The 26,451-nt window shown below is 33.9% G+C and overlaps 1 pseudogene across 4 annotated transcripts in view; it reads left to right on the top strand.

Moving 5' to 3' along the window:
- Positions 1 to 26,451, top strand: part of LOC150108846 (ELAV-like protein 2 pseudogene) — an 84,054-nt pseudogene that overhangs the window by 14,696 nt on the left and 42,907 nt on the right. For 2 of the 4 annotated variants that reach the window (XR_016550066.1, XR_016550063.1), the window contains exon 2: positions 6,356 to 6,447. The exons of the other annotated variants lie outside the window; for them this stretch is intronic. The product of XR_016550066.1 is annotated as an ELAV-like protein 2 pseudogene, transcript variant X3 (transcript). The remainder of the gene's footprint in view (positions 1 to 6,355; positions 6,448 to 26,451) is intronic. 4 annotated transcript variants of the gene reach the window in all.

Below are 26,451 nucleotides of genomic sequence, written 5' to 3' on the forward strand. Positions count from 1 at the left end.
GTGGTGGTGAACCTTTTTATGTTCACGTGCCAAAAATTTACAAATCGAGTTGCTGATGTGGTGGGCAGTTTTTAATAATGGAAATACAGTCAGACCCCGACTTACGCAAATCCAGAGTTACACAGTTTCTTATATGTACATATTCCCATCCCGCTTCACTCCTCACCACTAGTCATATCTTTTCAGTGTCGCACATGCTGTGAACAAGCACTGACGTGTTTTGCACGGTCTCCATTCATACACGATTTTTATAGTCTACAAACCTTGCGATTGTTTAATGTTATGTTCTTGATAAAAATTTTATCACGTAAAAAATAATAATGTCATCCAAAAGAAGCAAGTCCGATTCTTCTAAAGCTAGCAAGAAAAGAAAAACATTGACTTTGGAAACATTATTAAGGATTTTGAAGGCAGAATGAAAATTTGTGAGCTAGCAAAGTAGTTCGATCTACAGGAATCCACAGTAAGAACAATCATAAAAGAAAGTTTACAGATTTTGGAGGAGATAGATTCTAACGAGGAACGAATTGTACCCACAAGGGAAAGAATAAAAAAGTCATTAGCTTGCTATGAAGAAATTTTGCATGACAAGAAAAAGACATTATGCCGTCAGACGAATCTATTAGATTTTATGAAACCATCGAAATAACTGTCTTTTTTTATGTATGAAAAAAACTACAATTATGATTATATTTCTTTAAAAAAATAGGTGTTTTTGTAAACCTTTGGTCCCAATTAACTAATATTTTGTATGTTTGTATTATAAATTACATGCAAAATTATCCCGCGATGAGTCTTCAGATTCCTTGGAGGTGTCAGGAATAATAATAATAATTATTATTATTATACCCCAAGTTACGTGAATTCGACTTACTCGCTTTTTGTTGGTCCCGCCTACCGCGTAACTTTGAGGTATGACTGTATTAATAGAAAATTAATCTAACTTAATTTATTTTATATTTTATTTTATTTATAATATTATTCAGCGTAAAATTGATTATTGTATTATTAAATTGATTTTAATGATTCGGTTAGTAGTATATTTATGCATTGTAACACCATAGAAGTCAGCTGAGCAAGGGAAGCAGCAGAAGGTGTCAACTTGTCAGTGAAACCGTATTTACTCGAATATAACTTGCACCCCTGATTTTTCTTTATGAAAAAAGACATTAAAAAGTTTTGCATATACCTAGCACATGAAAAATGTTTAAACATGTTCACGTCGAGGCAATAGTACAGAGCCTTTTGCAGTCTGTGTAATCTATTTCTCAACAAATAGTGTAATTACAGACAACTGGAATAAAAACGGCACTAACTAATGAATCACATGTCCCCCTCTCATAGAAACTATGCTGTATAGACTCAAGCAAAACCATATGTTGCACAGGAAACACAGTATTTAACTAAAAACTATTGTCCAAGTTTTCAATTACATGACTGGCAGGCTCAACTCACACAAAGTTTCAACCAAGAGAGTTGAAACTTTGTGTGAGTTGAGCCCGAAGGTAATGAGAAGCTCCGTTGGAACTATAAACGACACCCGTCGTGAATGTTATGACAGTTTCGGATGTAATGGAATGAAGTGGTATGCTTGTGTGGCGAAGATCACTTGAACTACAGTAGCATCACTGTATGTTGATAAAAACACTTTTTTTTTTTATTGATATCATATATAAGAGGTAGAATAGCCTATACTACATCAGTTCCGTGTGTGTGATACAAGTGGGTTTTGAGAAACAAATCCGTTGGCATTTTTTTTGATCAGTTGGGTTATGTTGGAAAACACATCATAAAGAAGGTTGCTCCAAAGGATACAGGCAGATTTAATGAGGAAGTGGAGAAGCAAGTTTGGTGTGCTTTCAGTTGAATTGAGAAGGGATAGGCACCGTTGCTCATGTTTTGACAGGCCCAACAGAAAGTGGTAGGCTGTCTGTTTAGTGGAGGCAGTGACTATAGAATAACTTGTTGAAAAAGCTCATAGCTGAAACTGCCTGTGAGATTGTGGTTGAAGTCTCAATGAGGGAGGGAATCATCTATCAGCTGAATCTTTCTTTGGTCAGCATCAAGAAATTTTAGGCATGTTTTGGTTGTATCAACCCAAACATATGAATAGTATTTCTGTAGATGGGTATTTGTATAGAGTTAAAAGCTGGATGAGTGAAAAATAGTGTCTTAACTAGAAAATGAGTAGTTTTTTAGAGACTGAGGAAGTTACTGATATGACGTGTTTAAGTCAGCAGACACCTGTAGGGATATATATCAATTCAAGAAGTAAGATCAGATTCTGTCTAGTGATTTGTGTATCACTGAGGGTAATAACAGTGGGTGAGATAAGATCCATTTTTTTGAGAAATATAGTAAGACTTAGTAATACTGTAGACATTACCATTGCTCCATTTAAGGATGTTATGGAAATTGCTATTTAAGGCACTGGCTGCAGATGATCTCGAAGCTTGGAATGCCTGAGCATAACGTTTGTTGAATGAGCAAGACAAATGGAGTGTACTGTCATCAGTAAAGCTGGGCATAAGATTATTGTTGATTGAGAGTAGGTCATTTATGCATAGAGTAGGTAATAGAGCAGAACCCTGAGGTATTCTTGCATTGGTGGCATGGTATGTATCGATCCAAGAAGCAAGATCAGATTCTGTCTAGTGATTTGTGTATCACTGAGGGTAATAACAGTGGGTGAGATAAGATCCATTTTTTTGAGAAATATAGTAAGACTTTTAGTGATACTGTAGACATTACCATTGCTCCATTTAAGGATGTTGTGGAGACTGCTATTTATGGCACTGGCTGCAGATGATCTTGAAGCTTGGGATGCCTGAGTGTAAGGTTTGTTGAATGAGCAGGACAAATGGAGTGTACTGTCATCAGCAAAGCTGGGCGTAAGATTATTGTTGAATTGAGAGTAGGTCATTTATGCATAGAGTAGGTAATAGAGCAGAACCCTGAGGTACTCTTGCATTAGTGGCATGGCTCAAAGAGAGAAAGTTTGCTACTCAATTAGCGAGTAGCAGTTAGACCAAAGCATGGCAGTTTACTGGCAGGCGTTGATGCCAGATCAAATGCTTTGGAAAGGTCAAGAGTGATACACATTTATTTGGATCTTTTCACGGCATGTCTACTGATGAGTGATGTAGGGTGAGGTCTGCTACAAAAAAAAAGACATTAATATTCTGCTAATGTCTTTTTTTTTTGTAGTTAAACCACAGGAGAGGATTTGCCTTGGTCATGTAGGAATTGAGGAAGAGTGATGCATGGAGGTCAGCTTTAATCTTTAGGTGATGTAACAGAATGACATCTGGATGAGAGGGAAGTATATTGAGTAGAAGTTGTGTGTGTGCAGTGGCATATGCAAGGGACTAAAAGTGGCCAGACATTCAGCAAGTTTTCTGCTATTGGCCTTTATGAAGTCAGATCTGGATTGCTGATGGCTGTTTTGTATTTATTGCTTGCTTCACTGTAGGCTGTAAGCTGATTTTTTTTTTCAACTGCTTTTCTACACTTTTTATTAAACCATGGCTTGGAAAGTAAGTGAGAATTTTGGATAGAGTTGGGAATGAAGGATAATTCGAAGTGAAGATAATTCGTATGACTTACTCATAGTAGGAACTCAAGGAACTTCTTTAGCCATAGCCAAGTTAGCCGGTCTTGGGCATGGACAGCAGGGTACCCCCCCCCCCCCCCTCCTTTATCTGGGGGTTTTCTTCCCACAAGCAGGCAAACTGGACCCGTGAACACATAGGATGTAGTATGGCAAGGAAGGCAATGGGAAATCACCTTGATCATAGTCATCTCCCTAGTATGGTAGCATATTGCTATCCCCACCAGCTATATGGCTGAGGGAATAGGTATAATTCATAGCATGTGTTTAGATCAGAAGAGTAGAAGCAGTAGTCTAACAATGGAAAGGAAGAGGAGTTCCTGATTTTGTTCTACTTACTACTTTTCTCGTGTCAAAGAATGTGACACTGTGAGTTTGCTGAATAGACAGTTCTGTAAAAAGTTGAACTTGTGCATTAGTGAATTAAGAGGCTTGAAACTTGGAATAAACACCACTTCACCTTTGCATGATGTGTTAACACTTTCATTGCCAAGCTGAAAATTGGAATTTCGTGTGGTTTCCAAATTTTTTTATTTAGCGACGTCCACGTGATCGGCCATTTGGTGAGAACTCGCATCACGCGATATCGTTCATTGCCAAGCTGAAAATTGGAATTTTGTGTGGTGGCCAATTTTTTTTTTATTTAGTCAGCGACATCCACGCGATAACCCATGATCGGCCGAGAGGTGAGAACTTGCATCACGCGATATCGCGTGATTGACAATGAACATGTTTAAAAGATTTAATAAGATATTGACTTGATCTGGGGAGAGAAAGAGAGGAAACTTTTTTTTTTTTTTAACAAATCATTGTTTTGTATACAGTTTTTAGTGCTGTTGAATGTAGCACCTAATCATTGGTTTGAAATAGACAAGAAATGATACTATTTTAATCCTTCTCCTAAGCTGTTTTATATGTAGAGCCTTTCACGTAAGATCAGTTGAGTCATTATCCCATAGTGGACAGTGCACTTCCTTTTGGAAATATATATTGCTGCATTTTGGAATGGGTCATTATACATGTCCAAAAGGAGCATGCTTTGCATTATTATATTATACTGAGGTTGATAAGTTATCAGTCTTGTCCTGGTTGGCCAAGTGGTTAGCATATCTACTTTTTATCCACATGCGGGTTCGTATCCCACTTTGGGCATCGTTGTGACTGTCTTTAGGTGGAAGATGATGAATTTCATTGTCTGGTGATGAGGACACTGCCAGAAAGGTTCCGTGTTTGGTCTCTAGAATAGTATTACAATACTGTGTAAAAATGAATATAAAAAAGAATATAAATATATATAGATATAAATGTATTTTAAAAATAAATTATATAAACAGAAAAAAAAATCCCTAGCCCTCTTATGTTAATGTACTATGGGTTTACAAAGCCTTTTGTGGGTAGAAATCATATAAAAATATATATACAGATAGCCTAGTCATGAAGATATTTTTTGTGCAAACTTTGTTTTTCTCTTATGTCTGGGTAAAAGATTTAAAACAAGAATGTAATTTGTCTAATTTACTTTGTGACCAAGTAGAAAAGCTTTCTACAAGCAGTTCAGCGATAATTATGGCTATCACAACTAAGACTGTAAAGGCTAGTATTATGTCAGTTAATTGTGTTTCCTAAATGGTTAACAAATATTTGTTGTTTATGTATTATAGACAATTTGACTTATGACTGGATAAAAAAAAAAATTGGATGCAGTTGGACTGTGATAAATTTTAGAAATTATACTAGAAAATTAGACATCATTTATTAATGGGGGAAACACATCCCTCTTCCTCCAGAATCATACTTATGTAAAATTAATTAAAAACATTTAATATTCTTCATATGAAATAATGCCAAAAAAATTCAGTGTGTGCGGATTTTGGAAATAATTGCTACTAAGTCATATATCTGAAATCTGCACATTACTGAAAATTGTGAATGCCAGTGTAATTATTCCTGAAATGGACATTAGCAGTATGTTAAGTATTTTTAATTGGTTATTTTCTTTTGTTTACAAAAGAATGACCAATTAAAAATATGGAATTTAGTTAGGTTTGTTGCAGGTCTTTTTCTTTAAGAGCAGAAAGAGTAGATAACAGTGAAGGGAGGGATTAGCAGGAATTGTATTATGTATTCAGTTATCTTTGAGATTTATAACTCCTTACTTAACAAAATGTGTTGACAGGGGGGGGAAAAGTCCAGAAGAAGACTAAGATTTAGGTAGATTGATGCACTTAGTAAGGCCTTAGAAGATTGAAATATAATTTGATAGTATTGATGACTTGACAAATAATGGATTGATTTGGAAGAAAATTGTTGATAGGAAGCTAGTAATAAATGCTGCAACCTTAATCATGTAGTGCTGTAGTGTTTTGTATATTATCTTGAAGAAAGATGCCGGGAATTGAGTTACTAAACATGTCATTCTGAAGGACAATTTTTCTGTTTTATTTAACATGTGAGTTAAATAAAAAGGCATCTAAACTCTTTTATTGAGGCTTGCAGTATCAATCTACAACTTTGTTTTTATTCATGTAATGTTACTCATTGTTATTTCATTTTCGTATTCATATTTATTAGCAGCATCAAGAGAGTCAAGACAGATGGCATTTTTTTTAAAGTAATGTCTTTTAGCAGTATTGGAATTTTTTTTTATTATTTATTTATCAACGCTGAAACAAAGTAGTCTAAATATATATATATAACCTTATTTTAACACATTGGTGTATTTTTTCTTTTTTTTATGCATTTTAGAAAACTAAAGTGAAATAAACATAGGTGATTGGACAAATAGAACACAGAGGCACATAAATTAGAAGAAATTACCAGTCCTTGGAGAAATAGACGTAAGTTTTTTTTTTTTTTTTTTTTTTTGTCTCCCACTTCATTGCCTCCAACATTATGGACAGATAATTACCAAAGTGTGGAGAAGTTTTATTTATTTTTTCTTCTTCTCTCCCATCCCATGGGACAAAGGCCTTTAATTGGCTATAGTATGGCAAGAAGGAAACCTTGATCCATTGTAGTTTCTATTTTTTTTTTCTATACAAAATATGATTAGCTTTTTTTAGAAAGTTTTTTAGACCACTACCCACCTTTGTGAAAATTAAAAAAACAACTGGAAATGGATAAATGAAGTACAGTGAAATTCCTTGCCAATTTTGTATCGTGGTGTACGAACATTGATTCATTGCCATGTTGGTATTAAATAATACTTCATTACCTTTATTGATATGTTATTACTTAGACCCCGACAAGCACCAGAAAAAAACGAATAGAGAAAAAAACTATGAAAAATGAAGAAATAAATAACCCAAATTAATGTTAATGAAAGGATACATGGTTTAATGACCACAACTATCCTGCTTCATTTTTTTAGTATATTTTTGGTTAATAAGTTTGCTTATTCCATAGAACACAAGAGGATTTGGCGGTTACATTTTAGTTTACACAGAATAGATATTTTCCGTATATACTTTTCGATAGGCTTAAGTATTGGCAGTTAGACAGTAATAAACAACAAGAACAAAATAAGATACCATGTAGCATATTTTGTCAAAGCACGAACTACTTGTCACAGCACATAGATAACAGTGGGAAACATAATTGTAACATACAAATGAACTAAACACCTAATTTTAGTTCTTTCTCTTAAAATCCTGTTGCCCAAATTTTAGGTCATATAATGAACCATACTTAAGAAGGATAGGGGGTGTGTTTTTCTGTTTCTGCTGACCTAAAAAATAGTCTCTCCAACTTGTAATGTCATCTATTTTCATCTAATCCTGTGCAAAGGAGTGTCCAAATGGTCCTTACTCGTAATGATGGTAAAAAATGTATTTCATGTGTTTTTCAAGGCAGCCGTAAGCAGATCTACCTGTTTGTCTATAGAGGCACAGGGCACTTCATGCTGCTGGATGGAACTTGTTCACGGTGAGTGGAAGAAGGCTACTAGTTTGATATGTGATTTGATCATGATGAGCCCCTATAAAATAAAAGATTACATGGCTCATCCCCTGCTGTACAAAGACCACAGTCCAACTTCATTACCTTCCTGTCCTGCATATCCAGAGAAGATCTAAAAAGATAGATAAATGATCTCTATCAATCATTCAGCTGTTTAGATATTTATCTCTGCAGGTGACTTGTAATTTTTATTTTTATTCTTTTGTCACTCATGTAGTGTATTTATTGAGATACTGAGATTGAGATTGCTTTTAAAATTATACATAGTGGTTAGCTAGATGCAGTATTCCTGAAATACTGATTTCAACTCCCATCTGGCCAGGAAAACCTGGATATGATTCAGACCACCTATTGAAGAACCATAGATAAGTGCAGTAATCCCTCATGCTGATGAGAACACTTAGCCAAATTACCTTACATACATAGCTACGTTCAGTTACCTATAGTAAGAAACTCAGTTCCTTGCTGTTTTCCCGGTAACTGGAATCTAAGTATTGTTAGACTAAATACCTATAAGTTGTATTTATTTTTGCTACTTGTTTTATTGTATAATTATAGTTTTTAATGCGAGTGCAAAATAAGAGATCCTTTTATATTTTCTTCACTTAATATTGTATCACCTTGGAAGACCAATGCCACTATCAATTTATTTGCTAGTTATCTTAGTTGCCAATATGTTTTATTCTCCCAGAACTTGATTCAGGATAATTATTTTTTATCAAACAATTAATTTGCAAATTAATGAAAATCTGGATTTTAAAATAAATACAGCCTCCATTAGTGTTCCAAATTAAGTTTTGTTTATTCTTTATTCATAATCTTAGTTTGATGGTTAGTTCACAGATTGTGTGAAGGTTCGCACTTTTACAATTTTGCTGTATAGAGAATCGTACATAAATCATGAATCATATCATGTATAATCTTTATAACGTAATCTGTAGTTCTTTGCACTTCAACTTTCTTGGTTTCCCTTAATCACTCACTACAAATTGAAATAAATGGCAGGATTAAAGTCAGCTGTTATGTACATATTTTAGTATATGTACATAAAAGCCAGGAACTACTGAAGATTTTGACACAGCAACATTTTAGGTTTCTTCCATTTATTTCTAGATGATGATATTCTTTTCTTCATAGTGGAACAGGCTTACCTTTATGCTTGCCAATGACATCAACAAATTGAATACAGTCTGCATTCTTGCAGTATACTTTGTAACCCAATAAATATCAACATATCACTGCTAATTTAGATATTATGCAGCAGTTTTGAAGTACTTTCCCTACAGTTTATCATTCAAATTGAAACATGTATAGGTCATGCATCAAAATGAAATTTTACTTCCAAAATTTTCATAATAGAATTAAAATTGTATTTTGCCTTTGATGGCTAGCCCCCCCCCCCCCCCCCCCCCAAAAAAAAAAAAAAAAACTATTATATACACACAAATACTACTAGAGAACATACATGTGCTTTCTTTTTTTGTTTGAATGTTATATTTCCAAAGTAATTATACCGGATAACTTAATATTCCGATACCGAAATTAAATTGTGATTATTATAAATTAGCAAATTTTGTATATTTTCTCATTTATGTTTCCTGATAATTGTAAATCATTAAATTATGTGATATTAGGAAAATTAATGTTAAAAACATCTTTTTATCCTACAAAAGTAATATCAGAATAAAATGTTTCGAATATCTGTAAATCAATCAGAAAAGTGTAAAAAAAAAAAAAAAATAATAATGTGTGTGTGTTCGGCTATTGTTAGGGACATTTTAGTGTGCCTACTAGACGTGTTCTTTCTTCACTTTTTCAATAATTTTCATTAGCTTACATCCTGTTACTCAAGCAGAAAGGAATATTGGCAAGTAGTAGCAACAGTAGCATAAATTTTGAAGTATTGATACTTTCCTGTTTAGTGACGATCACCCTTTGTTTGCACGAAGACATGTCTAAATTACATGCAAAATCACTATTTTCATAGCTAAAAAAACTTTCCCCTCATCAGAGCTACTTGAAAGGTGAAGGATCCAACTTTTCTGCATCTCCAGAACTTTTTTTTTACCCCATACAAATAAAATTCATGTATAAGTGCTGCACTGCACCTTATGCCATTCACAAGCAGATTGAAATGTAAGCAGTATGTTTTCCAAAAAGCGAAGTATGGGAAATTTTTCTAGCTCTGAAGATAACAATTTTGCGTGTAGTTTAGACATGCCTTCGTGCGAAGATGAGTGATCGTCACTAAACACATGCTAGCTTGTCCACACTTTCCATTCATAGGTAAGCCAGGAACTACTGAAGATTTTGACACAGCAACATTTTAGGTTTCTTCCATTTATTTCTAGATGATGATATTCTTTTCTTCATAGTGGAACAGACTTACCTTTATGCTTGCCAATGACATCAAGTTGAATACAGTCTGAATTCTCGCAGTACACTTTGGAATCCAACATATCACTGACAAATGTTCCACGAATAATGTGCTGTTTTGGGGAATAGTAGCAAACTTACATTTATAATGCTCTTGATTGTGGAAGGTATCATTAAAAAGCCCACATGTGAAATATATTTCTAAATGTATGATCTATAGAATGGATTCTGAACATGTCAACATTTCACGATGATTGAAAAACAATTCACTCTCATTGTGAAGTATTCACATTTTCAGAATAATGAGGAATATGATCAGTCAACACATCCTTGCCCTCAACAAAATATATGATTTTCTGATGAAAATTCGTCAAAAAAAAATCTATTGCAATTTTAAGCAAAAGACGAAGGCGAAGAGTCCCTGCTAAAATATCATTGTATATAAATTACAGATACTAAAAAAGACTCACAATTGGAAAGTAAGTAATGCAGTTTAGCATCATTTATTGTTAGTATTTAAAAAAAAAAAAAAAAATTTCAAAAACTGAAATGTGATGATCCATATAATGGTATTTTGCAAGGAAAGAAAGCAAAAGGTCATATTTATTTCAATAAATGTTATTTAATAAATATAAATATTTGACATAATATATTCAAGGCAAACAAACATCTGAAAATTCGCAAAGGAATTGCTTCTATGTTGGCAGTAAAGTGAAAGAACGTAAATTGTCTTGTTTTGTTGCACTACTCTGTGGTCATTTCAGGATTGATTATTTATTTTTGCACATGTGAAATTAATTTTTATTTTTGAGAAAAGGGACAATAAATAAATTGTGCAGCAAAAAGGTCAGTATCATAGGACAGTAAAGGAAATTAACATGGTACACGTAAAGACTGGTGACACAAAGGTCGCTCCACCACATTTAATCCGCTAATGCTCTAAAATCGCCGTTAAGAGATTAATGGCAGAGGAGGGTAATTACATTATAACAGGTAGAATGCCAATGAAGTTTTGATCCACGAAAAATGCTAGGATGGTCTGACTTCATCTCATCCAGTAGGATCAGGTTAATATCTAATGATAATACTAATGTTGGGTGCTTGTGGAAATGGCATTTGCATCCATAGTATTACTTTCTTTTAGTGTTACACTGTGCTCAGCATTCATAGTTAAGAATTTATGGAGACACAACATACATGTTAAAATAATTACTTTACTTTATATTAGGAAAGTAACAATCGACATTTTAACCTCTGCATTGAGGTCATCATCATCAGGAAAATACATGTGTATAAAATCCAAACTACATGCTACTGCACTTTACAAAGGTAAAATGAATCTAACTGCTTATTGATCTTTTACCTAGCCTGACCTCTTTTGGAAAAACTCAATTAATATTAAATTTTAAAAAAAAACTATAAATAGATTAAAAAATTTTAAAAAACTATAAATAGATTAAAAAATTAAATAAAAAACATATTTATTAAAATAAATAAAAATTAACACAAAATATTTTTTTAAAAATAAATTTAAAACAGAACTACATTAAACATTTCTAAAGTCCTCTCATATGGAGATTTTCTTCTGGGCTTGTTCCGGTTGCTATGAGCGTTGCAGATGGGTTCTCCACATTCTTGGAATGATTAATCCGTCATTTTTGTTCTGGTTTGGATATTGTTTTAGCCTTTCACAGGCTTCTTTGAATTTTCTCTCAAACTAGGTTTTGGTTCAGTGTAGGGACTCAGTGCCTTTCCAGTCAATTCTATGGTAGGTTTTGAGTCTGATAGGCCTGTTTTACCATAATAGAGGTATTTACCGTGTCATTTGTATTTGTCTTTTCTGATTAGGATCATGCGTCCTGTTTCTCCTATGTAGGGTAGGTTATATGTACATTGGATTTTGTAAATCCCTGGGTGGGCTAAGTATGAAAGAAGATCTTTGGGAGAACTGAGTAAATTTTAAAATTTTGTCGAGGGTTTCAAATCTCCGATAAAATTAAAAGAAGAGAACAAAAAGGCACTTATTTAACAGTAGTCCACTCAGCACTGTAAACCAACAGAACAGTTGGAGAAATGCTGTTATCTGTACCAGGAGAATTTTTGGCATTTCATATTGGATAAAATTCTTCTGATCTTTCTGATGAAAAATCATGGAAGAGGCATTGAAACTTGCATGTTTCAAATGTTAAGATGTCACTGATAGAATAGGAGGGGAAAAAATCAGAAGCTTAGGTTTTTTTCATAAATAATTATGAAGTAAAACTGTCTGAATACAAAAGAGTTGGATAAGAGTTAAAGCCAAGCTTTTTTCTGGAGACTTGAAAGCTAGATTGCCATTTAGTCATAATGGAAATTATGAAATGATTGCCTGAGACTGGCAATCATGCAATCTATCTTAGATATTGAAAGGAGGTCTTCAGTCTCTCTCTTTCTCTCCACTTTAAGTCTAGATATGTTCGTAGTTTCAGGCTTGAGCATAGGTCTAAAAGAGTAGTGGCAATTTTGATGAAGACCAGTTGTCATAGGCTCAATTCTTATCTTTGATAGCCTTATGTCGAACTAATGTTTTATCTACGTAAGGCATGAAAATTAAAATTTTGTTTCTATACCTGTTAGGATTGTTTCATTTGTTTTAGCACAAGTTGAGAGTGACTATGGAAAAAGAAATTAGTACTACTAGGTTATGATCTGAATTGCCTCTAGAACAAACCTTTCCATATTTTTTTTGCATTGTTTGAAACTGAGGGAAATGTGAGGTCAGTAGGCAGAACCATCTGCATCTTATATGCAGATGTTTCATATCTAATGCAGGTTAAAATATAAATTACCTGTACCTCTTAGAAATCTAAAGGTAACACTCAATTACAGAAATTCTCTTCCTTTCCTCTCCCATTCTGTTTATATGACCGTATCATCTTAGATTAGCTGTTCATGTCAAGTTCCTTTCTAACATCATTTTTCAAATGATTCTGCCACCTGTTCACTTCCCTAATTTTTTATAGAATTCTCGTATCTATGGTCTCCATTTGTTCAAACTGCTTTATTTCTACTGAGCTCTCAGAACCACGAGTTAAAATTAGTGAGCACTGTCTTGTATACATTTAGTTGAGTATTTTGGTCAATTCACTGCATTCTTTCTACACAGAGGTCTCCTTCCAATTCTCTGGCTTTGATCCTCAAGCATCCCTGAATAAATACTTAGAATGGAAAATTATAAAATAATGTTTCTTTTTGAACGCTGTTTTCCTGTATTCTTACCTTATAAGGAAGAATAGTATTATTATTACATGATGCCTCTTGAAAGTCCTAAGACTTTCAAGAGGCTACTATACTGCATGACACAATCCAGGGTGGATGGTATAGGTGCACTATACTATCTGCATAGTATTTTTGTCTAATTGCATGTGTTCTCTGACTGTTTTCTGGGAGGAGTAGGGAACAAGGTTTCAGAAGTAAATAAACAGATTCCTCTTGTCATGATGGAAATTGAACTCAAATATAATCCAGTTGAAGGGCATGTCCTGTGTTCATCCAACTGTGTGCTATGGAGGTACTAATGTTTTAGTGTTATATACATAAAAAGTGGGAAATCAAATTCATATTTAGCATTGATGAAAACGTCTAAATTGTGTTGCCTGTAGCAAAAAAGATAAAAAAAAAAAAATAGGTGGAAAAGGACAATCAAGGTAAATATGCAGTAGCATACAGAATTTTGATTACCAATTAACAATACATACTGGTACTTGAAGGAAAAAAGGGGTGTAGAACCTAAACAAATGCAAACCTAATAGATGCCCAGTATTTCATATCTAAGATAGCATGATCTTCTACTTAAAAGTAATAAATGTGAGAAGAAAATTAACTGAGATCAGTAAACAAGGAACATTGTAGTAAACAGAAAACAAAGGAAATGGTAAGAAACAGAACAAAGATTGGCCTGGTTTGGAAAGTAGTTAATATAATTGCTCTCCAGCCAACATGTTCTGGATTCAAATCTCGCCATGGCATGTGATTGTTTGGAGTCGGGAGATAAATTTCATTGGTGGTGTGAGACTACCACTTTGCCGATTAGAGGCCTGAAATGCTCATAAAAGATCAATATTTGAATCTCTGAATTGTATAAAAAATACAAAAACTATAGAACAAAATAACGATAAAAAAATCTTTACTTGCCCACAGCTAAGGTAACCTAAGTTTAAAATCTTTCATGGTTGAAAGTCGCATAAAGAACAGGGAATTGTTTGACAGAACACAGATGATTGACAGACGTATAAGAAATAAGCAAACTAGAATCATATAGGGGTGACTGAAACAAAAAAGACCAAAACTAGTGAGATCTTTCTGATCAATAAATACAAAATGTTATATTTAGGCAATGACAATCAAGGAAAAGAAGGAGTAGCCATAGTATTCAACACAAAATACGAGGCTATTCTTGAATGGCAGTCAGTCTCAAGTAGAGTAATGTGGGCAAATATGAAAATGGGGAACTGGACAATGAGACTTATTTGTGCCTATGGTCCCACAGAAGGTTCTACTAAGGTAGAAGTGGAGGAGTTTTTTTGAGGCTTTAGAAAAAGCACTGACACAATGAAAAAGGAAAAGTTGGTCCTTGTTGGGGATCTAAATAGCAGAGTAGGAAATGATTGTGAGACATATAAAAATATTTTGGGAAAATTTGGAGAAAAGAGCAAAGCTAATAATAATGGCAAATATCTGTTGGATTTCTGCTCAGGACATGGACTGGTTATTACTAACACCATGTTCCAACATAAAAATGTACACATTCACATGGAGAGAAGAGGCTAGGAATAAGAAAAGTCTCATTGACTATGTTATTGTTGATAGTGATGTTTTCTCCCTGGTGCAGGACACCAGAGTGTACAGAGAATTTGAAATTGGAAGTGATCACTATTTAGTCTTGAGCAGGATAAAATTGAATTTAATATTGAAAAGAATAACATGTAAGAAAGTTTTAAAGCGAATAAAAGTTGAGCAGCTCTCAGATGTGAACTGTAGACTAAAATACACAAAGATTATTGAAGAAAAAATGAAAGAGTTTGAGAACAGGAATCATTGATTGATTCTGCCAGAGAGGCATGTGGTGAGGTTGTCTGTAAGGATAAAAAAAATCAGAACTCCCTGGTGGACACAGGAAGTTAAAGAGGCAGTGAAGGAAAAGAAAAAAGCATATCAAAAATTCCTGTCAAATAAGTCAGCTTGTGCTCTTAGAGAATATAGAGACAAATGCAAGAATGCTAAACACTGTGTAAAACTAGCTAAACAAAAGTCATGGGAGGACTTTGGCAAGAATATAGAAAATAAATATCAAGAAGGTGGCAAAATATTCTGGAGGTTGTTGAAGAAGCTTAAGAATGGAGGAAAGAGTGCTGTAAAAGGAATTAGAGATGATAAAGGTGACATGAAAACAGTAGAAAAAGATATCCTTGAAGTATGGAGTAATTACTTTGAAAAACTGCTAAATGAAACAAGCAGTGATGACAGCACACTGGTAAAAAACACTGACCAGGCATGCAGTCAGGAATACATATCCATACTTGAAGTAGAAAAATCCATCAAAGGCTTGAAATGTGGAAAGGCAGCAGGAGTAGATGATATTCGACCAGAAATGCTGAAGTATGGTGGTATAAGAGTCTTACAGTGGCTGCATTGCATAGTTCAGAAAGCCTGGACAGAGGGACGAATTCCCGATGATTGGAGTAGAGCTTTCATAGTACCCATATATAAAAAGGGAAATAAAACTGCATGTGAGAATTACAGAGGTATTTCCCTACTGAGTGTTCCTGGCAAGATCTATGCAAGTATACTTGAGAAGAATTGTGGAAGAAAAGCTTGGTGAAGAACAAGCTGGATTCAGGCCAAATAGAGGCTGTCAGGATCAGATCTTCACTTTACGACAAATAGTCGAGAAAGCATGGGAATATAACAAAGATCTGTATTTAAGTTTTGTCGATTTGGAAAAGGCATATGACAAGGTGCCAAGAGAGAAGCTGTTTAATATGCTGCAGTTATATGGTGTCAATGGTTCATTATATCAATCAATACTTAGTCTTTATTTGAGTTGTAAGTCAGCAGTTAGAATTGAAGGAAGTACAGGAAGATGGTTTAATGTTAAATCTGGTGTGAGACAAGGATGTACATTATCCCCTCTGTTATTCATTATCTATAAGGATCACATTATGAAGGAAAGTGGTATTAAACATGATATCAAAATTGGGGATGTTAATGTCAGCTCTTTGCTTTATGCAGACGATGTTATACTTCTAAATAAATCTGCTACAAGTCTGGAAGATTCTCTGACTAAATTGAATAGCTGTTGTAATAGATATGGTATGAAGGTCAGCAATAAAAAGACAAAGACAATGAAAATAGGCAGAATCATTGAAAATGTCAACTGTGTTGTGAATGGAGAACCTGTGGAACACGTAAAACATTTCAGCTATTTAGGCACGATTTTTACTGAAGATGGTAAATTAAATATAGAAATAGACAACAGAATCAGCAAAGCTGGTATGGTGGGAAGTCAATTGAATAAATTCATATGGAATAAGAGAGAAATTAGTCGGAACACTAAATTAGCTGTATACAAGACAGTGTTCAAAACAGTGTTTTAACTTATGGATCTGAGAGCTGGGTCAGAAGTAAAACACTTGACCAAAGACTAGAGACCACAGATATGTCCTGAGAAAGATTATAGCCGTGAACAGATGGCATCAATGACAATATCATATTAAAAACGAGGATATTAGGAAAGAACTTGACATTATCAGCATCCAGGAATGTGTTAGCAGAGCTAATCTCAAGTGGTATGGTCACTTAAACAGAATGGGCGAGGAAAGATTAGCAAAACAAGTGTTCTCTGCCAGGTTGGCAGCAAAATGACCCAGAGGAAGACCAAGATATAGGTGGATTGATACGGTACAAAGTGCTTTAGACGATAGAAATATAATATCTGATAATGTTGGAGTCTTGACAAGTAACAGACTGATTTGGAGGAAAATTGTAGATAGGAAATTAATAATAATGTAATTTTTTTCATGTAGTACTATCATATCCTGTACACCCCTTGAGGGTACATGACAGGAATTTGATGATGATGACGGATGTACAGAATACTATAAATAGCACTGCCTTTGGCTCTTCATATATCTAATGAAAGGGTTATATTACTGCTAACTTACTTTTACAATTGTATAAAAAATACAAAAACTATAGAACAAAATAATGATAAAAAAAATCTTTACTTGCCCACAGCTAAGGTAACCTAAGTTTAAAAACTTTCATGGGTGAAAGTCTCATAAAGAACTGGGAATTGTTTGACAGATGTATAAGAAATAAGCAAACTAGAATCATATGAAATAATCGGATTTCTGATATGTATCCTACAGATGTACAGAATACTATAAATAGGACTACATGAAAGGGTTATATTACTCTAACTTACTTTTACAATTTTCTTATCATTCAATGTTAGCTATCAGAACTCCAGTATTGCCAGATCTTATATTTGTCTTTTAAGACACTTCTAATTGCATTAATTCGCTTGGACCTTGATCTTTCTATGGGTCTTCTTACTGCTCTCTTGGCATCAAACGACCATCTGAGATTAGCATTGCTCACATATTACTGTGTGCCAACAGTATAAAGTTCTTTTTAATATCTTAATTTTTAATGATTCTGTAATTGGTACATGTTGTTCACTCCTAATTTTTCTCAGCATTCCTATATCTGTGATCTCTGGTTTTTGATCAACTAGCTGACCTTGTTGGCCAAGTGGATAGCATCTTCAATATCCTTCAGGTACCGTATTTACTCAAATATCACTCACCTTCGTGTATATCTCGCACCCCTGATTTTATTTTATGGACAAAGAAATTAAAAAGTTTTGCATATACCTCGCATGAAAAAAAAAGTTTAAAACTTTAAGAAATAGATAATGAATGTTGTTATGGCAGTTTCAGATATTTTGGAATTCGGTTGAAGAGAATCATTTAAACTCAACAAACGTCGACTTGCCTTTGTCATTGAGTCGTGTGATCTTTTTGTTAATACTGCACCAGTACATGAAATGTGGGAGTGTGAGCATTGACTTCTACTCGATCTTGGAGTGTGTGGGGATGGAGGTTTGAATGGATTATTTCGGTAGATGACTGTTTGTTTTAAATTAATTTCAGAAGCATTTTCTGTAAAGATTCAAATATATTGTGTGATGAAGGTGAGCGGCCGATCACACAAATAACGTTGATAATTAAAATTTAAATACATTTATTTTATAAATAATGTAAGCAGCTATAAATTATAATGAATGCTAACAATTTAATTATAAATGTTGATTTATTTTTTTCCTGAAAAACTAGCTTCCGAAAATCCCTGCATATATCTCAACACGATTTTTAAACTTTAATTTTGGGATAAAAAGTGAAAGGTATATTTGAGTAAATACGTATGTGTTTGGTTTGAATCTCACTATTAACTTGGATTTTTTGCTAGTAACATGTTTGGTATCTAAAATAGGGTTTCTGGGTTTGTAAAATATTAAAAAATTATAAAAATGTTTACGCCACCCACAGTACTCATTTAAGATAGGCGGGAGTTGCAAAAAAAAAAAAGCTTCCTAACCCAGCTTTAAGATCCATAAGTTACAATTGGTTTGAACACCCTAATATATAGCTAGTTGAGTGTTTTGACTTATTTCTCTCTTATTCCATATAAATTCACTTGACCCCATTCAACCAGTTTTGCTGTTTTCCATTGAAGATGCATCTAATTATTTCATTGTTCTTTCCTATTTTCAAAGTCCTTGTCTTTTATTATTGGTTTTCATGTTTTCAAATTTATTACAATTATTCAGTTTAGTTAAGGAATCCCGAAAGAATTATTTTAAGTGTATAATATAATCTGCATAAAGTGATGAGCTAGGATTAAAATTTCCACTTTTGATATCAGGTTTAATGTCACTTTTCTTCATTATATGAGTCATATCAATTATGAATAACAGTAGAGATAGTGTGTACCCTCTTACGCCTATCTTCTCACATCACACCATCTTCTGTAACTTTTTATAATTCTGATTGCTAACTTAAAACCCAATATGAGGTATGTATTGCTTTATATCAGTGACAAGCAACCTTCGTTCTTCAGTGGGCCACAATTGAATACCTAATATTTCATACGGACTGCAACGAACATAATATTAAATACTCGAATATGTTAATCACAAAATTTTAATTTATGGGGTGGAATTTGTTATTTTCGACATAGATTTACAATGAAAATTTTTTTTTTTTGTTTTAATTTGATTTACTTTTTATTAGTAACACTTTCAGTATATACACAGGTATATGTATATAATTTTTTTAATCAAAAGAAATTAAATAGCTGCTGAAATTTAATTAATCAGATATTTGGCTATGTTTCTCATCAACAAGCTTTTCAATATTGGTAGGTATATTTGAAATTGCAATTTAATACAATTTTTTAGTCCTTTGTCATCAAGGCGATTTCAGTGATCATTTTTTTTTTTATAATTTTCCTTTTTGAAAAGTGTTGTTCACACTGATAAGTACTACCAAATAAAATCATTATTTGCCTGGAATGGGTAGCCAGCAATGGAAATTTATCAGACAGAAAGTAACCTATAAAAGTCAATAAGACTAACTTTTGAAACTTATTTCTTGGTTCAGTGTTGCTTTGCAAATCAATTATTTCCATTTGAAATTCTTTGGGAATCCTTTCAACGTCTATATTAAAGGGTGATGAGAAAATATCAAAAATAGTTCCATTTTTGTATAAGTTTTTGAACCAAGAACCGAATTCTTCTTGTAGTCTCTGTATTTCCTCTGCATATTTTTTCATTTCAGGTGGATTTTCTTTTCTCAAAATTCGAAAATGAACCATATGATTAGATTCCAGTTGCAGATTACATATTTTTAGTTTATTTTCAAAGACTTTTATTTTATTGAACATTTCATTAATAAGCTTGTTTTGTCCTTGAAGATTTACGTTTAATTTGTTCAAATGTTGAGTAATGTAAATGCAAAGTCGCACATCTAGTCCTTGTCATTAAATTCTGGAAATGGGTTGTCTTTCACATCCAAGAATAACTGACTTCCGTTCTTCAAATCATACACATTGTGCTGCAACTTAACCATCGAATCTCTGTGTTAAAAAAGGATATCGCCATATTAGCTTTCCATATCTCTCAAAAATTCCTTAAATTTGCAATGAATCAGTCCTCAAGATCTAATAAAATTTATAGTTTTCATTATTGGTGGAACAACATTGGACATTTTCAAAACTTTTGCACTCAAATTTTCTTGGTGCAAAATGCAGTGAGAAGTAATTATTTCGAGTCCTGTTAATTTTTTATGTCTAGATAATCCTGACAGACCAACATTCATACTAGACATGGCTCAAGCTCCATCTGTTGTTATACCGATGATCTTGCCTATTGAGATATTTAATTAAGAATTTTTCAGCTCCTTGTATATATCTTTTTCGGTAGTAGTTCCTTTCATTGGAACTAAAGATGCAAATTCTTCGGTGATTTTGAAACTAGAATATGTCATCATCAAATTCCTGCAATGTACCCTCAAGGGGTGTACAGGATATGATAGTACTACATGAAAAATTTACATCATTAATAACTTCCTATTTCCAATTTTCCTCCAGATCAGTCTGTTACTTGTCAAGACTCCAACATTATCAGATCTTATATTTCTATCGTCTAAGGCACTTTGTACAGTATTATTCCACCGATATCTTGGTCTTCCTCTGGGTTGCTTTCTTGACAACCTGGCAGAGAACACTTGTTTTGCTAATCTTTCCTCGCCCGTTCTATTTAAGTGACCATACCACCTGAGATTAGCTCTGCTAATGCATTCCTGGATGCTGACAATGTCAAGTTCTTTCCTAATACCCTCGTTTTTAATATGATATTGCCATTGATGCCATCTGTTCACGCCTCTAATCTTTCTCAGGACTCTCATATCTGTGGTCTCTAGTCTTTGGTCAATTGTTTTACTTCCCACCCAACTCTCAGATCCATAAGTTAAAACTGGTTTGAGCACTGTCTTGTATACAGCTAATTTAGTGTCCCGACTAATTTCTCTCTTATTCCATATGAATTTATTCAGTTGACTTCCTACCATACCAGCTTTGTTGATTCTGTTGTCTATTTCCATATTTAATTTGCCATCTTCAGTAAAAATCGCACCTAAGTAGCTGAAATGTTTTATTTGTTCCACAGGTTCTCCGTTCACAACGCAGTTGAAGTTTTCAATGATTCTGCCTATTTTCATTGTCTTTGTCTTTTTATTGCTGACCTTCATACCATATCTATTACAACAGCTATTCAGTTTAGTCAGGGAATCTTGCAGACTTGTAGCGGATTTATTTAGAAGTATAACATCATCCGCATAAAGCAAAGAGCTGACATTAACACCGCCAATTTTGATATCATGTTTAATACCGCTTTCCTTTATAATGTGATCCATATAAACAATGAATAACAGAGGGGATAATGTACATCCTTGTCTCACACCAGATTTAACATTAAACCATCTTCCTGTACTTCCTTCAATTCTAACTGCTGACTTACAACACTCAAATAAAGACTAAGTATTTGCTTGATGTAATGTCCCATTGACACCATATAACTATAGCTTCTCTCTTGGCACCTTGTCATATGCCTTTTTCAGATCGACAAAACTTAAATACAGATCTTTGTTATATTCCCATGCTTTCTCAACTATTTGTCGTAAAGTGAAGATCTAAAACTGACAGTCTCTATTTGGCCTGAATCCAGCTTATTCTTCACCAAGCTTTTCTTCCACAATTCTTCTGAACCGTTTTTCAAGTATACTTGCATAAATCTTGCCACGAACACTCAGTAGGGAAATACCCCTGTAATTCTCACATTCAGTTTTATTTCCCTTTTTATATATGGGTGCTATGAGAGCTCTACTCCAATCATCGGGAATTCGTCCCTCTCACCAGGCTTTCTGAACTATGCAGTGCAGCCACTGTAAGACTTTTATACCACCATACTTCAGCATTTCTGGTCGAATATCATCTACTTCTGCTGCCTTTCCACATTTCAAGCCTTTGGTGGCTTTTTCTACTTCAAGTATGGATATGTATTCCTGACTGCAGTGTTTTTTACTACTGTGCTGTCATCACTGCTTGTTTCATTTAGCAGTTTTTCAAAGTAATTACTCCATACATCAAGGATATCTTTTTCTCCCGTTTTCATGTCATTATTATTTGCCATTATTATTAGCTTTGCTCTTTTCTCCAAATTTTCCCAAAATATTTTTATATGTCTCACAATCATTTCCTACTCTGCTATTTAGATCCCCAACAAGGACCAACTTTTCCTTTTTCATTGTGTCAGTGCTTTTTCTAAAGCCTCAAAAAAACTCCTCCACTTCTACCTTAGTAGAACCTTCTGTGGGACCATAGGCACAAATAAGTCTCATTGTCCAGTTGCCCATTCCATTATTTGCCCACATCCCTACTTGAGACTGCCTGCCATTCAAGAAGATTAGCCTCGTATTTAGTGTTGAATACTATGGCTACTACAAAATACAAAAAACTAAATATATTCCTCTCGAAAAGACTGCAAGTTGTGCCATATCACTAATATCACAACTTTCATTCGTAGCCAAAGAAATCCATTCTAACTTAGAAATATGTCCCTGCAAAATTTGCTCATTATTTTGCAAGAGATCATCAATCCCTCTTGCGATTGTAAATCTGACAGGCTGATTTTTGAAATTATCTTTTTTTATCAGGGAAAGCGACATCTTCTATCACTAGTAAGCATTATTTTACTATTTCTCTATCAGAGAATGATTTCATTCTTTTTGCCAAAATTTGACTAACAATGTAGCTTGCACGAACTGCAGTATTTGCGGTTAATGAATCAACTCTAAGTACATTTTGCTGTTTAAGTTTTTTTGCAGTTGATTCACTTTGCCTTAGCGCAACTGTCCTTGCAAATTGTCATTTGACGACTGTTTAGTTTTTAATGGCTCTTGATGCTAATTACTTGAGAACAAATCTTTTCACAACATATCAAGCAAACAGAATTGTCTTTTATTCAAATAAAAGAATAGTCATATGTCCTTCTTTTGTTAAACTGACGATTTTTGTCCTCAACTTTGCATTTTCTAGATTTTGAACTTGTTGATTAAACACAGGGTTCTGTTTGTATAAAAAAAAAAAAATTATAAATAAAAATAAAATAAAATAAATTGTAAAGATGCAATTTTTTAAAAGCAAAAATTATATTACTGTTATAAATATATAATTTGCTTAGGTTTTGAAAGAACTTGTATCAGTAAGTTTATTCAAGAATAATGCAACTACTTCCATATATTGTTAGAGTATGACTGCTCGTGCATGACTGAAAATGCAAAGGTGAATGGCACAATCGTGGGAACTATCGTTGCGAGCAAATATTTTTCACGTGACCTCTTAATGTGTGCTTCGTATTGATAACACATTGTGCCTTTTGCTAAAATTTTTACACTTCAGCTAAATGAAGTGGAACATTTTGGCAGGCCACAGGTTTAGTAGTTGGAGGGCTGTATTTGGCCTGTGGGTTAATAATTATATAGCAAATATCTTAACAATAGATGTAGGCGAAAGTGTAAATTTCATTACATAACTAAGCTTATTTTCATACTTAGATATACATGCAAAAAATTACCGAATATCACATATTTCTAAATATACTGTATTTCTGTGCCATGCATCACTGTTACTGACGTGCTGAAATGCTGTACCATTGCATACCTTCCCCCCCCCCCCAAAAAAATACTGCTTATTAAATTAACATAATTTCTCAGCTGTTTGTGTTAAAGTGTAAATCTGATCAATGTAACTTCAGTTCTGGCATAAATCCAGCTTGTGCTTCTCCATGATGCTCTTTCTCCAATTTTTCTTCTCTTCAAGGTTTTAAAATCATTTAAAATAATGAACTCTTAACCCCCCTCCCCCACCACCACCAAATTAGAATTATTACTACTTCGGGTTTTGTAACCTCACAAATGGCACTTGGCATGTGTCTAATCAGATATCTGGGTGGTAGCTTATTCTAATTAATTTTTATTTAGTGCCTGCTAATATCTGTTGTTGGTTGTAAAAACATTCTCCTTTCACTAATGACAATATAGTTGCGATTATTAACTCCTTGATTGCTGCCCAGTTGAAAAATTCACATGTACACTCTGGAGATTCATAGGATTTCTGACAGGTGGGTAGAAAGAGCATTGCCACTCAGGTTACAAGAAGAAACGAGAGAGGAAAAAAAAATTATGAAGATAAGACAGTATTGGTTTAGAAGTTTCCTCTGAGAATTGACAGTTGAAATATGTTAGGCAATTCTGAAATTGAATTTCATTGTAATTCAAGAATTTAATGTTGCAATTAAATGGATGGTAACAGGAGATACTCAGTAGATGCTCTGTAACATTCAAAAACACACTAAAATAAGTTATTTTCTGTCTGAATGGATTTTTTCAAAAACAAGTGGAGCAATTAGATAATATAAAAGTGTAAGGTGCACGTATATAAACAGTGAAAAGCCTATCTTCTTGAAACAGTGTTTATGAAACGTTAAAGGAAACTGTTTTCTCTGGTAAAGAAGAATTTGTGATTGTATACGTGAGAAAATTGAGAATGAACATTTAATTATTTTAAAATGTTACAGTATTTTATATTAATCACTGATGACAGCGTGTGAATAAATGGAAGAAGATATATATGCTAATTGATGAAATACTTATGTATAACAATACTAACATGAGGCAGGGCAAAAATGATGGGATCCTCTACAGAAGGGAAATATCAGAAGTATAGTACTATTTAAAGTCTTGGATCCAATTATGTTAAAAATTTATTATACATAAATTTATAGTATAATATACATAATATTTATACATAAGATAAATATTTATCTTATGTATAGTTTTTTAGTTTTATCAAGTATATTTTTATAAGTCTGTTTGTGTGTTTTTGGTGTTTTAATTATTAATTTGATAAAATACGATAGAAGTGAGTATGGCTCACTTCTATCGTATTAAGAAGGACAATGGTGGGTAGTAATAATGGTTCGCCATCTTTATTCAATAACTGTAATATAAAGGAGATTATTCAGTGTACTAACTGCGAAATGTACGCTTTGCGGAGTGTGGTTGGAGTATGGTTAGATGATAATAAAGAAGTGAATGTGTGTAGAAAATGTAAGGAAAATGAGGAGGTCGTGAGTGTGATATTTTTGTCAAACTTCAGAATGAAGAAAATAGTGATATGGCAAGGTTGTACCAGAGAACTGTGAGGGCGTGAATGTAGAAAGTGTAAATGATGGTATTAATACAGAGCAAAATAATGGTTTAACAGGAAATAAAGATGAGATAGATGCAATGAGTGAGATCACGTTGTTGAGCGGAGCGATACAAGGAGCAAAGCGGCAGCTAGAGCATATGAACAAAAGTCTACTGAGTGTACCAGCCAATAATAAAAAGTATGATAGGAAAAATAAGAGTATGAGTGTGAACGTAAACAAAATGAAGGAGAGAGTGATGTATGGAGATTCGTTAGTACGAGGTGTGTTAGTAGAGGATTTGACAAAATCGTACCAACCAGGTGCGACCATCAAGGACGTAACTGAGTCTATTAGAGAGCAAAAGGAAAGGGTGAGAGAAATGATTGTTGTGGCAGGTACGAATGATTTGAAAGGAGATAAAATGGAAATGATATAGGACCTGAATGAATTGTTTGAGGTAGCAAAAGAAAAGAGTGAGAGAGTTAGGATGATTAGTCTTTTGCTGCGGTATAAAGAGGGTGTGACTAGGGGAGTGAGAGGCAGTTTTTTTTCGTGCAGAGTTGTGAATGATTGGAATGCCTTGCCTGAGAGTGTGGTGTCTGCAGGGAGTTTGAATGTGTTTAAGACCCAGTATGATGAGATGTGTGTGAGATAAAAGGACCTCCTAGATGAGTCTTTGACTCCATGAAGTCTTGTTTAATAATAATAATAATGACAGTGAAGTGTTTAAAAGGAGGGCCATAATTGCAAATGACTTTATGCGTGGGTTATGTATGACGAGTGGTGTGGAATTTGTGGACGTGTGGAGCGAGTTCGATGGGATCTATATAAGATGGATGGCTTGTATGAATGAGTATAATATGCCCGAGCGAATAAGGACATCAAATCAGAATGGGATAGTTAGTATAAGGCATCAAGGTAGGGATGGGGCTAATGGGGGTCTGAAATTCATGTACACTAATGCTAGGAGTATTAGGAACAAGAAGGAAGAATTTTTGGCCATGGATGGCACTTCCAGACCACAGGTTATTGGCATTAGTGAAACATGGCTGACTGTAGATGATATAGCTAGTGGGATTGAATGTGATGGGTATAGTGTGTTCAGGAATGACAGGGAGAATAAAATGGGGGAGGAGTATTGTTTATGAGCTGCAGC

The sequence above is a fragment of the Typopeltis vanoorti genome, chromosome 2, assembly GCF_054136105.1.
Source record: "Typopeltis vanoorti isolate ZY-2024b chromosome 2, IOZ_Tvanoo_1.0, whole genome shotgun sequence".
NCBI lineage: Eukaryota > Metazoa > Arthropoda > Arachnida > Uropygi > Thelyphonidae > Typopeltis > Typopeltis vanoorti.